This window comes from Macrotis lagotis, chromosome X (genome assembly GCF_037893015.1).
Source record: "Macrotis lagotis isolate mMagLag1 chromosome X, bilby.v1.9.chrom.fasta, whole genome shotgun sequence".
NCBI lineage: Eukaryota > Metazoa > Chordata > Mammalia > Peramelemorphia > Peramelidae > Macrotis > Macrotis lagotis.
This window is the reverse complement of record NC_133666.1, coordinates 233698723-233717184: the sequence shown is the minus strand read 5'-3', so window position 1 is coordinate 233717184 and position 18462 is coordinate 233698723.

Sequence of the window (18462 nt, the reverse complement as noted above, 5' to 3'; positions counted from 1 at the left end):
ATACCCAGGTCATTTTTGGTCCTGGAAGTCCCACATCCGTAAGGGTCACAAACCCCCACCCCTTTCCCACCTTGGTAAAACAGGGCCAAGAGGTGGGAAAGGCGCTGCCCTTGCGGACCCCTCCCGCTCATGTGAACTGGGTCCACCTGGTCAGCTCTGGGCGACCACTGTTAACCGTCACGGTGGAAAATCAGAAGCTCGAAGGGATAATTGACACTGGAGCCGATTGCTCTGTCATAAATAAGGGACAGTGGAGGCCCGAGTGGCCACTCCTACAGAGCCCTCAAGCAGTGACGGGGGTGGGGGGCAATAGATCTGCCATGAAAGCAGCACACGCCTTATGGTGGTCAGCTTTGGAAGAATCTGGACTCTTCACCCCACTGTGCCTACCCGACCTCCCTTATGCATTATGGGGTAGAGACATCTTGAGCCAGCTTAACCTGACACTTGCCACCCCTGATAGCCTGCGGGGAAATTAATTGGGGCCACTCTAGAGATGAGCTTTTCCCCCAGAATAACATGGATTAATAAGAAACCTATTTGGGTTGAGCAGTGGCCCCTGACAAAAGAAAAACTCATCGCCCTCACAGACATAGTAATGACCATCCTGCGCGAGAACAAAGTGGAACCATCCCTTAGCCCGTATAACTCCCCCGTCTTTGTCATAAAAAAGAAAGGGGGGAGTTGGAGAATGTTGATTGATCTTCGGGCAGTAAATGCCAACATGGTACCCATGGGGACCCTCCAACCTGGTCTCCCTATGCCCACTGCAGTCCCGCAAGGGTGGACTATTATAGTGATTGATGTTAAAGACTGCTTCTATAGCATTCCCCTCCACCCGGAGGACAAAGAAAAATTTGCCTTTTCCCTCCCCGCGATCAATTTCCAAGCCCCCAGTAAACGTTATCAGTTCACCGTCCTACCGCAGGGAATGGCCAATAGCCCCACCCTGTGCCAGCTTTACATGGATACTCTGCTACATCCTATCAGAAAAGAATTCCCGAATTGCATGCTCATACATTACATGGATGATATCTTGATTGCAGCACCTTCTGTGACGGGGGCTCGGGCTTGCTTGCAACGCACCACCCATGTCCTCCGCAAGAAGGGGCTTCACATAGCCCCGGAAAAGGTACAGATGGATTTCCCCTATGATTACTTGGGGCATAGGATTTTTCCGGGAAAGATTAGTAGGGCACTTCCTCCGATCAACGTCGAGGGATACACTACTCTTAATGATTTTCAGAGGCTTGTTGGCGCCATACAGTGGCTGCGTCCCGCTATGCCCCTCCCATCCTCCTTAATGCAACCTCTATATGATGTCCTTAAAGGCGACTCCCATCTGTCATCCCCTAGAAGTTGGACCCCCCAGGCAAGACAGGCGCTCTCGGAAATTTTCCGCAGAACCTCTTCCTTCTTGGTTCAATACGACCCGGAGTCGCCTGTCCTCTTCCACACACTGGGGGACAGTTCCCTTGGCTGGGGATGTTTATTCCAGAGACATGGATGCCTTGAATGGCTATACCCCTGGACCACTAAGAGCATCATCCGGGACCGGTGGGAGGCCCTGGCCTTATTTTGCCTTCAGGCCTCAGAGCGATGCCAGCGTCTCTTTGGCCTCTTGCCTGTCCTCAACTTTACCCTCCCAGAGGAGGTGACCCACTCGCTAGTTGATAGATCTATCGCTTGGGCCACTGTCCTGACTACCCTCTCTCAGACCAGACTCACGCCACCTCCCGTGGTTAGAGTGTTCGCTGAACTGCACCTTTCCCGCCCGCGCCCTCTAGTGTCCCCAGAACCAGTGACCGGCCCTAATGTCTTCACTGACGCTACCAGGTTGGGCCGTGCTGTGGTCCATGACCCTGCTAGACCTGCCACCTGGATTTTTGATACCCCCTTTGACTCCACTCAGAAGAATGAACTATATGCTATACTTCAGGCTTTCCGTCTCTACAGAGACACCCCTTTTAATCTTATTACTGACAGTATGTATTGTGCCATGCTAATCCCTCGTTTAGAAGATGCCTTCATTTCCTCGACTTCTTCCATTAGCCCACTCCTTATACAGCTACAATCCTCCCTCCGTGATAGAAACCACCCCCTGTTTGTTCTTCACGTGCGCTCTCACGTTTCTTCCACCAGCCCCATATTCCAGGGCAATGCGGAGGCAGATAGGGCTCTCTTGTTAAACCTGTCCACACCTGCCCAGCTGACACATGGTAAGTATCACTTGTCATCCAGATCGCTCCGGCGCCTATACAGCATTCCCCGGAAGGAGGCTCGCCAAATTGTGCGCTCCTGCACTTCTTGTGCTCCCTTTAGACAAGCCCTCCCCGTGGAGGGGTCTAACCCACGTGGGGACGGCCCCAATGCTCTTTGGCAGATGGACATTACTCACCTGGGTCGTAAGTACATCCATGTCTCGGTGGACACCTTCTCCTCCTTCACCTTCGCCTCTCTACAGCCAGGAGAAGCGGTTAAACACGTTCTCTCACATCTATATGCCCAGATGGCTGTCTTAGGCATCCCCTCGGCTATCAAAACCGATAATGGGCCCGCCTACACCTCGAGAGCCTTTGCTTCCTTTTGCAAAGAATTTTCCATTTCCCATTCCACCGGGATCCCTTATAATCCCACTGGCCAAGCTTTGGTAGAAAGAGCAAATCGCACACTCAAAACTACGCTCTTTAAACAGAAAGGGGGAGTTGGCAGGTCACTGACCCATTCAGACCTGTCTCAGGTACTATTTACCATGAATTTCCTACAAGTCAGGGATGACGGCACTACAGCCGCCCAGAGATTTTTCTCCCCAAAAGGACATGCTAAGAAAGAACCAACGCTCCTGCCCTCTCCCACCAAGGCCCTACCAGGCTCTAAAGTCATGTGGAGAGATGAAGAGGGAGGTTGGTATGGCCCTGTAACGGTAAAGAACAGAAGACAGGGCCACCTGTCATTTCATCCCGAGGATAAGATAGAAGAGCCAGAAAGATGGCTCCCTGTTTACAAGATAAGAGACCTTGATTAATGCCCAACCCTACGGGGTGAGAGGAATTTCTTCCTTTTTCAGGCCTTCTGATCGTGGTAGGGATCCTTGGAGGTGCTCCATCTGAAGGAAATCCGACATGGGGAATACTCCGAGTTATTCCCTCTCCCCTTCCGGTAGCACAGAACTCCCCGATCTACCCTCGCCTGCTAGTGACCAATACATCGATGGGGCTCCCTTCTGCATATATGGACCCCGCTGAAGCACCGGTCCAGAACTCCTTCTGCTGGGACCTGAACAACTCCCTATGTTTCGACATCGGGGAAGAAAATCGGTCCTGGAACTTCAACTCCACAGGGCAGAACGATTTTAACTATAGCACTGCCCCGACTGACCCCTGCGTCGGCCTTTTCCCGCAGACGACTGTCAGCCCAGCAGGGACAAAAAAGGGGACCCAGCTCCGAGGCCTTCTGGGTTGGCGACCCCTGGTGAATCAAACTCAACGGGACTTCACGATTCCTCGGTGGGGCCCCTCATGTGTGGCCACAGGGGAAGACATCGAGGATCCCATACCATGGAGGGATTGCCAGATGGCGGGAGGGTACCCCCTTGAGGGTGAACAAGGACGCTGATTCTGGGAATCACCCTACTTGTTGTCTGTTTCTGCCGCCTAGCTAGGCGACAGAGGGGCTATATGCTTCTTACTCAGAAAGCCTTCATGGCCATGGAGACGGGGGAGGATCCCCAAGTCTGGCTAGCCGCCATGCATGACATGTGACACCTAGGGGTAAGACGAGGTAAACCCCAAGACGGGCTAACCCAGCCACCTAAGACAGGCCCTGAGGGTGTCGGGCGCCTAGGACGGGCAAGGTCCTGGGTTGAAGGAGATGACCTAAGACAGGGTTCCTCGCCCCCGGCTATCAGAGGCCAGTAGAAATGACACCGCTTAAGGCTAACCTCAGCACCGCTTAAGGTCACACCAAGTGATAACCTTGTAAAACAGAAAGGGGGAGATGTTGGGGGCGGGGGGAAGAGGCTTGGCGGTCGCTTAGCGGGGGAAACATAATCCCCTTATAAAGGAATGTTACAGAACTCGGCCCCTCATTGTTTAAGAGTTCATGGGAGGGAGGACAGGAGGGATAAAAGTGTCTGCTGAGAGGTGGGGAGAGAGCGGGATGTGATCACAGAAGAATAAAGACTCATTATCCACCTCAGGCGCTCTGTCTGGTTCTTCCCCCATCAAAGAGTGGGGGCCGGAGGTACCCCGAAGACTCATCATGCGTTGGACTGGTGAGTAAGAGGACGGACTAGCATAAAGAAGCCGGCGTTGTAAATAAAAACCCGGCATTGACTCTTCTCTTTGCCATGGCAAACCCCTCTACATGCACAAGTGATCTCATTCTGTTTCATTTTCTCTATAAGATTACCTCTCTATCATACCCACTCTCACTTATCTTAAATTTCTCCCCTTGTTGACTGCTGCCCTGCTCAGCAACTATCACTTGATTGTTTTATCCTCACTCACTATTTTCTGTCTTCTGTTTTGTGACTAAATCTTTGAGAAATCTATCTATACTTGATGTCTACACTTCATGTCTACACTCTTAACTGTTTCTGACCTCATCATTCAAATGAAACTGCTTTCTTCAGAGTCACCGATGATCTCTTAAATACCTAATCTGATGATCTTTCCTTATCCTCATTTTCTTTTACTTCACTGCAGTCTTTAAAACTGTTCATTACTTTCTTCTCATAGATATCTGTTTTTCTCTAGGTTTTTGTGAAATTACTCTATCCTGGTTCTTCCTTCTACCTTTGATTATTTCTTCTCAACCTTCCTAGCTGATCATGCATTTTAAATTTGAATGTTGCCAAAGGCTCTGTCTTAGGTCTTATTTTGATTGGTGCTCTCATAAGGTTCAATGAGTTTAGTTATCCTTTCTATGCTGATGATTCTCTATTTTATCTAACATCTCTATGTTAATGACTCTCAGATCACCCTAAATCCTTTCTTGACCTTCAGTCTGGAATTTCTAACTGCCTATTGGATATTTTGAACTGAACATCTTGAAGACATCTGCAACACAGTTATGAACTGTGCCAATTTTTTGTTTGATTGGTTCAGATCTGTCCCTACAATGACATACTCACTCTTTCTTAAGTCTTTAAATGAGAGTTCAACAATAATATGATATTGATAATAAACTTATAACAAAATTATAAGCAGAACTTATATACTTCAAACCTGAGATACATGATTACTTATACATATATATATGAAGGAAAACATCAAAATAAACGAAAAAGGAAATATAAGAGATAAAGAAGAGAATTAACTAACTGAGGAGGTTCCAATAGCTGAAAACAGCATCAGGGTCTCAATTGGGAAAGTCCCTTTGGCAGAGGTTGGACTCTCTGATGGGGTGGACTTCCAAAGTCACTTTTCCAAATAAGACCATTATAGTGCTTACACAAAAGTGACAAAAGTGGAAGAATTTACAAGACAGTGAGTGATGAATGAACTCTCTTGACTGAACTCAATGATCTGTGAGTTTCAACCAAAACACCCTCAGGTTCTGAATACAATCACTTTCTCTAGGTGTCTGGTGATAAACACCCCCTGGGATGGGTCAATTCTTGGGATTCTAGGTTTGGACTCCAAAACATGTTTACTAAAAATGTTCCCCAGCATTCCCTGCCCTGGAATATGCTTTGATTAACATGCTTTGGTTCAGTGAAGTTCCTTGTTCTTGAAGTTCAGTGAACTTCAGGAAGTTCCTTCTTCTTGGATCATGACAGCTTATAGGGAAGATCTCACTTTAATTCTTCATTCTTCAAAATCTTAAACTCAACATGCTCAAAACTAACACATTATCCTTTTCTCCCAAATTCTCTCCTCTTCCTGACTTTCTCTTTACTATCAATGATATTTTCCAATCACATAGACTTACAACTCTGTAGTCACCCTCAACTTCTTACTCGTAAATAAGGAAGTGCCTTCCCTCCCAATAATTTCTCTCACAAAAAGGGTTCCTCTGACACTGCCACCATCTTGCTGGCCCCCATCACCTTCCACCTGGACCCCTGTAATAATTTTCCAGTTAGTCTCCATTACTCAAGGATCACCTCTCTCTCCAGTAAGTCATTCATTCAACTGCCAAATTGATATTCCTGGGGTGCAGGTCCAACCATGTCACTCCTGCTCATTAAGCGACAGCATTTCTGTATACCTCCAAGATCAAGTAGGAAGTGCTTTGTTTTGCTTTTAAAGGCATAACTTAATCCTTTCTTACCTTTTCAGTGTCTTGATACCTATTTTCTCATCATGTACTCTGACATCTAATGACACTAGTCTCTTTGTTGTTTCTTGCACATGACATTTCAACTCTGGCATTTGCACATCCATGAAACTCTCTTCTTCCTCATCTCTCCTTTAAGCCTTCTCTGATTTCCTTCAAGAATTAGCTTTTCATGTGTCTCTTAAACCTCTTGTTTGATGTCCAAAATTTCTGTTTAGCTCTGGTCTTTTCATCAGAATTTTTTGGAATTCTTCCATTTTGTTAAATGTCCATCTTTTTCCCAGGAAGAAAATGCTCAGTTTTGCAGGAAAATAGATTCTTGGCTACATTCCAAGCTCCCTTGCTCTTCGAAATATCTCATTCTAGGCCATTCAATCCCTTAATGTTGATGCAGCCAGGTCCTGTGTGATCCTTACTGTGGCTCCTTGATATTTAAACTGCCTCATTCTGGCTGCTTACAGGATTTTCTCTTTTATCCGATAATTCTGGAATTTGGCCACCACATTCCTTGGTGTTTTCATTTTAGGATCTTTTTGTGGGGGGGATTGATGTACTCTTTCAAAAACTACTTTGTCCTCTGATTCCATGATATCAGGGCAGTTTTCCATCACTAGATCCAGTAATATTAATAAGTCCAGGCTTTTTTTTCTCTTCAATGTGTTCAGGAAGTCCTATAATTTTCAGGTTGCCCCTCTATTCTCAAGGTCAGTGGTTTTGTTGATGAGGTATTTTACATCCTCCTATTTTTTCTATTTTTTAATTTTGTTTAACTAACTCTTTCTGTCTCATGAAGTCATTAGTTTCTGTAGACTCCATTCTTTTTATGGGGGAGGAGTTTTCTTCATTAACCTTTTTTCAACTCCTTTTCCAATTGGTCAATTCCACTTTTGAAAGAGCTTTCAATTTGACCAATTGAGGTTTTGAGAGAATTATTTTCTTTTTGCATTTGCCCAATTGAGAATCTGAGAGAATTATTCTCATTTTGTATTTGTCCAATTGATGATGTGAGAGATTTATTCTCATTTTGTAATTGTCCAATTGATGATCTGAGAGATTTATTCTCCTTTTATATTTGTCTAATTGAACTTTCTAAGGTTTTGTTTTCTTGTAGCAAGGTATTAATTGTCTCTCCCAAATTTTTAAGCTCTTTCCTTATTTTTTCAAGGAAGTCTTTCTGTGCTGAAAACCAGATTGTATTCTCCTCAGAGGTTCCAAGTCTCTCTAAGTTTGGGTCTTTTCCATCCAAGAATTTTTCTATGGATCCACCTTTCTGCTGACCCTTATTCATTTTGCCAAGACCTTGAGTTGGGGAGGGGTTGGTTCACAGGGGCTTGGGATCCCTAAATGCTTTACTCACTGTTTGCAGTTTATCTGGCTGGCCAGTTGGAGGTGCTGGTTGAATTCTCTGGATGGTCTGTGACCTTGATTGAGGCCTTATCCCTTTGCTAGAAGGGAGGAAATGGAGCTATTCAATTCTTTTGCCTTCAAGCAATGGTGTGCTTTACCCTGCCCTGAGGTCATTCCTCAGCTGGGCTGGTTCTTCTGCTCACACACCTGGGCCTGAGGCAGAAGTGGTCTGCATTTGTTTGTTCCAGAAGAGGTCTGAGCTGTAATGGGGCTCTTGTTCCTCCAACCAGAGGAGCCCAGGGATGGTGTCTGCAGCATTCCTGCACCAGAACTCTCCCCCCAGCCCTATCTGCAAGCTCCCCGGGGTACAGCACCAACACCAGTGCCTCTGCTCCCTAGTTGACTCAAGCCCCTGCAGTCTAGCCACACCACTGATCCAGCAGGTCCATCTCTTGGGCCCTCAGACTCCAGGCTCCAATTCAGCTGTTGATCTGGTTGATCCGGGGCTGATCCTTCCTCTGAGTCCAGACTCACCTGCCCAAATTCTGCCAATTCTGCTGCTGGAGACAAATCCTGAGGTAGCTGTTCTTTCTCCTGGCTTTTCTTTCTGGGTTTTGTGGGTCAGATTTCTTTTAAGAGGTTTGTTTCATGTGATAGATGGAGAAGAGATCAGGAGACTTTAGAACTGTGCCTTTCTTCTCTCTGCCATCTTGGCTGGAAGTCCCGATTAAATTTCTTCCATGACTATCATATCTAGGTTTTTCTAACAATAAATTTACATCTTTAACTTCTTTCTTGTCTATTTTATGATTAAATTTATCTAATTCTGAGAGAGTGAGATTGAGGTCTCCCACTGGTAGAGTTTTGTTGTATATGTCTTCCTGTAGCTCTTTCAGCATTTCCTCTAAGAATTTTGATTCTATCCCATTGGGTACATACATATTCACTATTGAAATCACTTTATTTTCTATAATACCTTTTAGAAGCATATGGTTTCCTTCCTTATCTCTTCTAATGCTATCTATTTTTGGTAGTGCTTTTTCTGAGATAAGGATTTCTACACCTGCTTTTTTCACTTTTGCTGAAGCCAAATATATTTTGCTCCAGCCTTTTAGCTTTACTCTATACGTAACTCTCTGCTTCAAATGAGGTTCTTGTAAGCAGGATATTGTGGGATTCTGGTTTTTAATCCATTGCACTATTCGCTTATGTATTAAGGGAGAGTTCATCCCATTCATATTCAAAATTATTTTTACTAACTCTTTATTGCCCTCCATGATATCTTTCCTCTGTCTATATTTTCCCCTTTCTTCCCTTTATCCATTTCCCTCCATATTTTATTTCTGAATACTGCCACCTTCAGAGTGGTTGCCCTCCTATATCCACCCCCTCCCTTTTGTTTCCCCTTTCACTTTTTTCCTTTTTCCTTCCCTTGCTTTTGTTAGTTCTCCTTTTTCTCTCCTGCCCTCACTCCATCCCCCCTCCCCCTTTCCCCTTTTAATACTTGAAAGGTAAGATGTGTCTTTAGTTAACTGAATGTGTGTCTAAATTCACTTTAAGCCAAGTCTGATGAGAAGAATATTCAGGTGTTTCTCATCTCCTCCCTTCTTCACCTCTGTTATAATAGGTCTTTTTTACCTCTTAATCTAATGGGATTTACCTCCATTCAATCCCATCCATCCTCCAGTTTCCTTCCTGTCCCCCTTTTAAGGAGGTATTATTTTTACTTAATTCTATCTAATTCACAGAAAATCATGAGTATCCATCTGTGCTGGCTAAGTGTATTCTTTCTAAAAGAGTTATAATTCTTGGGGTGGCTAGGTGGTGTAGTGGACAAAGCACTGGCCTTGGAGTCAGGAGTACCTGGGTTCAAATCTAGTCTCAGACACTTAATAATTACCTAGCTGTGTGGCCTTGGGCAAGCCACTTAACCCCATTTGCCTTGAAAAAAACTTAAAAAAAACCAAGAGTTACAACTCTTGAGAGTTATTAGTCTATCTCCCAAGTAGGGATATGGTTAGTTTCATCCAATTGGATAACAGTCTTATAGATAAATCATGAGTGTTCATCTCTTCTGGCTAGGTATATTCTCTCTGTTAGAGTTACAATTCTCATGAGTTATGAGAATCTTCCCCCCACCCACATGCTGGGATGCAGCCAGTTTCATCTTATTAGCAGTTTTTTTCTTTACAGCTTTCTTTTCTTTTTTTAACCTTTTCTTGTGTCTCTTGAACCTCCTGTTTGATGTCTTGATTTTCTATTTTGTTCTTGCATTTTCATTAGGAACTGTTGGAAGTCTCCCATTTCATTAAATGACCATCTTTTTCCCTGGAAGGGAAGGCTGAGTTTTCCCATATAGTGGATTCTTTGCTGCATTCCAAGTTCACTTGCTCTTCAGAATATCTTATTCCAGGCCCTTCAATCCCTTAATGTTGATGCAGCCAGGTCCTGTGTAATACTTACTGTGGCTCCTTGGTATTTGAATTGTTTCTTTCTGGCAGCTTGCAGGATTTTCTATTTTATTTGATAGCTCTGGAACTTGGCTACCATATTCCTTCTTGTTTTTATTTTAGGATCTCTTTCAGGACCAGATAGATGTATTCTTTCAATTAAGATTTTTCCCTCTGTTTCCATGATATTAGGGTGATTTATCATCACTAAATCCTGTAATATTAAGTCCAGGCTTATTTTTTTCTGTTCAAAGTTTTCAGGAAGATCTACAATGCTCAGGTTATCCCTTCTTGATCTTCTCTAATCAGAGGTTTAGCTGATGAGGTATTTTACATTTTCTTCCATTTTCTTGATTGTTTTTGCTTTTGTTTAACAGACTCTTGCTGTCTCATGAAATCACAGGTTCTGTTCTTTTTTCAGAGAAGAATTTTCTTCTTTTACCTTTTGCAACTCTTTTCCAATTGGTCAGTTCTCTTTTTGAAAGGGTTTTCCATTTGACCAATTGAGGTTTTGAGAGAATGTTCTCTCCCAGATTTTCCCATTGATTTTTAAACTCCTTCCTTATTTCTTCAAAGAAGTATTTCTTTGATGGAGACCAGGTCATATTCTCCTCAGAGGTTCTAGTTCTCTCTGAGTTAGTGTATTTTCCTTCCAAGAATTTTTCTATTGAACCTCCTTTGCACTGACCATTCTTCATGATCCTAAGACCATGTATTGGGAATGGGCTGATTCACATAGATTTGGTTTTGGGATCCCTAGAGGCTTTACTCACTAAGTGTAATATCTCCAGCTGGCCAGGGGGGTGCTGGTTTCTTTCTCTGGAGTGTCTGTTACCTTGATTGAGTTCCTCTCCCTTGGGAGTGGTTGAAGTTGTTGAATATTTTTATCCTTGATGAATGGTGGCCTATACCCTGGGGTGAGGTAATCACTCTCCCTATTCACAGCTGAGAGAGCTCTGCTGATCCCAGTTTAGCCTGAGGTGGAAGGTGGGCTATAATTGTATTTGTTCTGGGAAGAGGCTTCAGCTGAAATTAAGTTATGTACTCTTGACCAGAGGAGGCCAGGAATTGATGTCTTTGGCTCTCCCACAGTGGAACTCTCCCTCCAGGCCTGCCTAAAAGTTTCAGATGGTCAGTGCCATCAGCTCCCTAGTTGGGCCAAACCCCCATGACCAAGCAGGCTCTAGCCTGGCCACTGATCAAGCCAGTCTGGTTCTCAGGCCCTCAGGCTCCCAGGCTCTAGCCTTGCTGCTAATCAGGCTAATCCAAGGCTATTCCAGGCTCCCAGGCTCACACCAGGTTTGTGCCCCCAGCAGAGTTCTCCCTCTGCACCCATGACCTTGGAATACAAATCCTAAGGTAGATGTTGTTCTCCTGGCTTTTCTTTCTGGATTTCTGTTAAGAGGTTTGTTTCATACTATGTATGAGTGAAGATCAGAAGACTTTAGGAATGTGCCTGTCTTCTCTCTGCCATCTTGGCCACTGTCTTTAATAATCTCAGAAAAATCAGTTTATGGCCATATCTTTTATGTATACTCGCTCTATTTGAGATACAGTTCTCAGGAGTTATGTTTCTTATTCTACCATGTAGGGATATAACTAATTTAATCTTCCTTACTAATATTCTTTTTCTATTCCCTTTTATCTTTTTATGCATCTCTTCAGTGGCATATTTGAAATTATTTTTCTTCTCTTCTTTGTTTTTTTTTATCAGAAACATATGAGTCTCCTATTTTCTTAAAGATCCACCTTTTCCCCTAGAAGAGTATGCTCAATTTTCTATGTTGTCTTCCAGAATATAATATTCTAAGCCCTTAGAACCTTTAATGATGGTTCTGTGATACCTTTCATAATTCTGACTGTGCTTCTTTTATTTTGAATTTCTTCTTTCCGGCTGCCTATAGGATTTTCTCTTAAATCTGATCATTTTGGAATTTCTGTAATATTCTTTGGTGTTTTCATTTTGGTATCCCTTTCAGGAGGTGATTGGCAGATTTTTTTCAATGACTATTTTACCCTATTGTTTTAAGGAAAGTGGGGCAATTTTCCTCGATGATTATTTTTATTTTTGCAAAGCAATGGTGTTAAGTGACTTGACCAAGGTCATACATCTAAGTAAGTATTAAGTGTCTGAGGCTGGATTTGAACTCAGGTCTTCCTGACTTCAGGGCTGGGATTCTATCCACTGTGCCAACCAGCTGAAATAATGATTTCTTAAAAGATGATATTCAGGTTCATTTTGACATTAGCTTTCAAGTAGACCAATAATTAATTCTTAAAATATCTCTCTTGAGTCTATTTTCCAGGTCAATTTGGTTTTTCCAGTGAGTTATTTTATATTTTCTTCTATTTTTTTCTTTTCTTTTTGATTCTCCCTGACTGATTATTAATGACCCATAAGCCACTACTTGCCCAACCTATTCTTCAAGGAATAATTTTCTTCAATTAGCTTTTTCATATCCTTTTCTATTTGGTCAATTCCAATTTTAAAGGCATTGTTCATTTTTCCATTTACTGAATTTTACTTTTGAAGAGATTTAGTCTTTTTGCAATTGCCCAACTAAAATTTTAAGTTATTTATCTTGTTCAGTCAATTTTTGCGTCTCATTTTCCAAAACATTGAATTTTTTTGCATTTCTTTTACCTGTATTCTACTTGAATTTTAAAATCTTATTGAACTCTCCCACGAAGTCTTTCTTTTCATCGCTATTGTCTTCTGAGTTGGTTTTGTTTTCTTCCTTATATTCATAATAATTTTCTATAGTTCCAGCTTTACTCTGACTATTCTTATCATTTGCTTCTGGAACATAGGGGTCTTGTCCCAAACTTCTTGTGTTGGACGAGGGATTTGTTTTTAGACCTTCCATGTTGAGAAATTAGAAGCCTGTTCCCTGGACTGGGGCTATTAAGAGATAGCTATTTCACAATGAGAATGCTAGAGGTCTTCTCACTAGATGGGGAACTTCTGCTTAGAGTACTAGTGGGTAGCCTAATGGGTTGGAGTAATCCAGAATGTAACCTTCCACAGTGAGAGTACCTGCTCATTGAGTTGTGTCCTTCTGCATTGAGAGCATTAATGATTTGTTCACTGATCTGGATGATCCAGCCTAGTTATATCAGATGAAAAGGAGGTCTGAGGTGTCTGTGTTGGAATCCTCCCTGCTAACCTGTTGTTCCTATGTTTGCTAAGCCAGGACCCCAGGGATCTCTGCTACTTCAGATAATTTCTTTGGCTGAGAGTCTCTAGTTGGTCTCTTCCATACTTTACCCATGCTGGCTACAGTTCCCTTCCCTGGGATCCACCAAAGGGAGCCTGATCCTGGCCAGGCTCCCCCTCCATATTAGTGAGACTGCCTTTGCTGAAAAAAATGCTCCATTATGGTCTTTTGTGGGTTCTGCATTCCAGAATCCATTTTGGGGCTTGTTTAATGCTGTTTCTGTATGAAGCTAGTGAGAACTCATGGAAGTTCTTGGCTTGACTATCATGGCTTCTCCCCTTGCATCGTATTTTATGTGGATATGTTACTTGCTGCAATTTGAAAAAAAAAACTGATTAATTAGCATATATAAGGTGTGAGAGAGAAGTTAGGAAATTGCCTAAATTCTTCCCAGTTTCCCTCAGAAGCAAATTTAAATGAAGCCTCTATGTGGATTATGGAATTATAGAACCCATGATAATCCAGAGAAAAACAATTTTGCAGCCTAAGATAATTTAGAAGGAATTTATGAACGATCTATTCACTTGGAAAAATAGGGAGTGCAACTTGAAGCAGGCAGTGCCCTATCAAGTCTTCAGCAGGCACGTAACTACAGTACAAATCAGCAAGGAAAAACCACTCAATCTTAGCTCAGCATGCTATTGGCACAACAGGCTAACTGGGAAGCCTCTATTCTCATCATAGAAGACAAATCGCCAGCCCTAGAACCCTAGCACAATATGTGTAACTAAACTGAATCACTTGGGTTTTGAAGGAAATGTGCAAGCATCTGAGACTCTAAAGCAAAATACCAATTATTTGACACCTAGGTACCATTTGAGTAGTGCCTCCAATGCCCCAGGAACAGAATTCAACTTTAAATTAATGAGAAAAAATGAAAACCCTCATTATAGAAAGCTAGTATGGCAAACAGGATGATCAAAATAAAAACTCAAGACTGAACAAATATATTAAAATTACTATATAGGAAATCTCAAAGAGGAATATGAATTCTTTTCCAGTCCTTAAAATCCTTTTGAAAAAGTACAAAAATTTTTGAACCAAATCAGAAAAGAAAATGACAGCTATGCAGGAGAGTTGCAGGAAAAAAAGAGGCGACAGCTTGTAAAGGTGATAGACTGAAGAAAAGAATTACTTAAAAATAAAATTTATGAAATTAAAAAATCCATAAAAGGGAAAAAACTCTTTAATAAAGAAGTGGTCAAATGGAAAAGAAGGCACAAAAGCTAATTGAAGAAAACTTTTCCTTATAAACAAGAATTGTGCAAATGGAAGTTAATGATTCATTGGGACATCAAGAATCAATTAAACAAAATCAAAAGAATGAAAAGATAGAAGAAAATATAAAAATATCATTAAAAACAACTGACTTTGTAAGCAGATCTAAGAGAGATAACTTGAGAATTACTGAACTGTGGAGCAGGTAGGTGATGAAGTAGGTAAAACATGGTCCTGGAGTTAGGAGGACTTGATTTCAAATCTGATTCCAAGACTTTATATTTACTGTGTGACCTTGCTCAAGTCATTGTATCCCATTGCCTTACCAAAAAAAAAAAAGAATTATTTTTGCACTGACTGAAAGTCATGATTTTAAAATAAAGAGCCCAGACATAATCTTTCAAGAAAACATGTAGGAAAATTGCTCTGCTATCCTAGAAATAGAGGAGAAAATAATAAATGTACAATTCCACCAATCACCTCCTGAAAGAGATTCCAAAATAATAACTCCAAGGAATATTTTGGTCAGATTCCAGGATTATTAGGTCAAGAAGAAATTTTGCAGTCAGTCATAAAACAAACAAAAAAACAAACAAAATAAAAAAAACAAATTCAAATATCAAGGAGCCTCAGTCAGTATTATACAGTACTTAACGGATTTATTATTAAAGGTTCAAATGACCTGGAAAATGTTATTCAGAAAAGAATGGGAGATTGGATTACAGTGAAGAATCAATTCTCTAGCAAAATTGAGATAATCTTTCAGGAGAAAAATGTATATTCAATGAAATGGGAGAATTTAAAATTTTCCTGATGAAAAACCAGTTGAACAAAAAATTTGACTTTGAAATAAAGACTCAAAAGAATGATAAAAGGTGAAGAGAAAAAAAATTAAGACATGGTATGCAGTAAGATTAAACTGTCTACATTGCAAGGAAATACTACTTGTAACTCTTGAGACCTGTATCCCTATTAAGACAATTAGAAAGAATATACATAGAGCATGCTTTGGTAAAAATTCACATTGATGTGATCTTACAGAAAGAAAAAAAGTTTGAAAAAAACCTTCTTCCTGGAAGACAAAGAAAGAAGAAAGTAGAATGATGTAAATTACATCACATGAACTGATGTAAAAGAAATATTACAGGTAGAAGGAAAGAGGGAAGTGGGATCTCTGTTTAAACCTTACTTTCATTGGACTTGGCTCAAAGAGGGAATAAATTTATCATATATTTACTTTAGAGGAAAAGTGGGGAAGAAAAGAGAAGATGGGACTGAATGGGAAAGCTCTGGTAGTAGGGGAAGGAAAAAGAATGGGTGGGAGTGATAGAAGGGAGGACCAATGGGGGAGGTGGTGTTCAAAAGCAAAACATTGGTGAGGAGGAACAGGGTGAAAGGAAAGAGAAAATTATAAACAAGGGAAATTAGGACAGAAGTAAATACACCATTATTAAACAAATTTCTGCTTTGCATCAGAAATGAAAAATTAATATTCTCCCAAATAGATTTATTTCTTAAAATGAGATCATTTTTAGCCCTGACAATATACCTTCTACTGATAAGTTATGTTTATTTAATGTGAAATTGCATGATTTGCTCTATGATAGCCTTGAAAGACATCCATTTAACAAGTTTGTAGTTCATTTAGCATATTTCCATGAATGAACAATGATGCCATTTCTACTGGACAAAAGCCACGATGATTGGGAATTACAGCAGTATATTTCTTTTTACTAATTGCTATTCCTTCTATTGTCATCATTTTTCAGACATGAAAAATGTGCATCTATTAATTGTTTCCAAGTCCTAAGATAAGTTGATACCACTAATATGAGTAATTGATTGTGCTTCAGGTTACATGTTTTAGCTATTATTAAGTTTTGAATTAATAGTTGGAGTCTATAGAAAGCCCCAACTATATTTGTTTGGTCAGGTTAATTTTCATTGAAGATAGGAGATTAGGCTGATTCAGACTCTAGGTTAAAAAACAAGGAATAACAAATGTTAAAAAATATTTTAAATATAATTATGTAATTATCCTAATTCCTGCAATCTATTATTTATTTTCAATTGGCTTAAAAGTTAAAATGAAAACTATATTAGAAAAACAATTTTAGCTCCATATTCTTGAAAATTTTGTAGAAATATATGCTGTTGACATAAAAGTAATAAAAATTAAAAAAATAAACTTTCAAGATCTTTTGTGGTAAGCAGATATAACTATCAGTTAATTTACAGTAAGAATGTTTTCACATTTATATCCAGTATGCTATAGATTCCATCACATCATCCCAAGGAGATTTTTCTTTGCATTTAGTATTATCATTGCTAAATAATAAATTTTATAGTGATCTTGGAATGTATCTTCACCATTTTGAGATTATGACATCACTGATTGTATTATCTAAAGTGAATTCATTAGTGACTTTATACTTCTTTGCAAATGTGTATTGCATTATATAATAACATGAAAATCTGGCCAGGATATTTCTAAAGAAAGATTGAATTATACTACTATTTGAGACAAGTCACAGTCATTTAAAAGTGACTTACTTGTTATGAAGTGGTATTTAACTGAAGAACTTTTTTTACTGTACTATGTTATAAAAATTTTTGTCTAATTCCATAAATTAAAAATAAATTAAAGAATAATAAACATTACTATTCAACAGTTAATAAAATGAAGTTCAATTACATAGAGTAGTAGGAGAAAGTTCTATAAGTATTGGCATTGCTGATAATTAAAACTGTTTCAGTTTCCTTACCTGAATTACTTACAGTGAGTGATCAGAAAAAAAATAGATCATTTCTGGTGGTTTTTGACTACTTTGCATCTATGCAATGAAAAAAGTAATGTTATTTATGCCTGTTGCCCCATTAATTTTGATGACACTCTACCTTCATCACAATCACTCACACTCAAATCTGTCTTTAATTTGTCTTTATTTTTCACCTCCCCTCAACATTACTTATTCCCATTACAGGTAGAAAAAACCAGATAATAATTAATTAACATTTGTGCTAAGGTTGAGATATAAATATAAGCAAGGATAATTGTTATCCTCAAGAAGCTTAAAATCTAATAGGGAAAGATAATATACAAAGAGAAGTTATAAAGTGGGAGGGGGAGGGTATTTAAGTTATCTAGCATGAGAACATGGCATTAAAGTTCAGAAAGTCAGAGTCACAGTCCAAAGGGGACTCTTGGTTCCTTCTTCCAAATGAAGTTTCCAAGGAAGAAAAGATAATTAAGAATAAGATTCTAACATGTCAGAGAGATGTTCCAGGGAGAGAAGTCCTCAGAGACTCATTGATATTATAGAAAGAAGAAGTGCCAAGGGCTGAGAGAGTTTCCAGGGTGAGACTACATCTGAGGCATTGGTGTCCAGTAAGTAAAAAGCACAAGTTATAAGGGGAGAAGTTTATCCAACAATCCTTGGATAATTTTCTTAAACCCTGGATTTGGTAATCTCATGACCTTATTAAAACCTTCATAACTACCAAATGAAATGCAGTCTCTTTTATCTAATATTTAAAAAGACTCTTCCATGATCTTACAGCTATAAGTAAGCTCCCTTCTTGGTTCTCAATTGCCACTCTTCTTGGCCCTCTTAAATGAAGCATTGAACTTTGCAGTATAGCTTTCTTATTTATCTTCTTTCCTTGCACAATTGCAAAGTACTTGAAGACATACATATCCTTGTACCTTTGAAAATTGGGGGGCGTCTAATTTCTTAATTAATGAGAGGTGGACTTTCAAGAGAAGTGAATTCATTTTTCTTTAGAGGGTTTCAAGGAAGACAAAGTGACATCATGCCTCTCTTGGACTGAGAGATGATACCTATACCATATGTGGGAGAATTTGGTGGTGCTCTCATAAAGATGGGAGCTCTTCATAGTGAAAATCTCATGACTAGACCTGAAGGTAGAAAAATGCAGAATTTTTA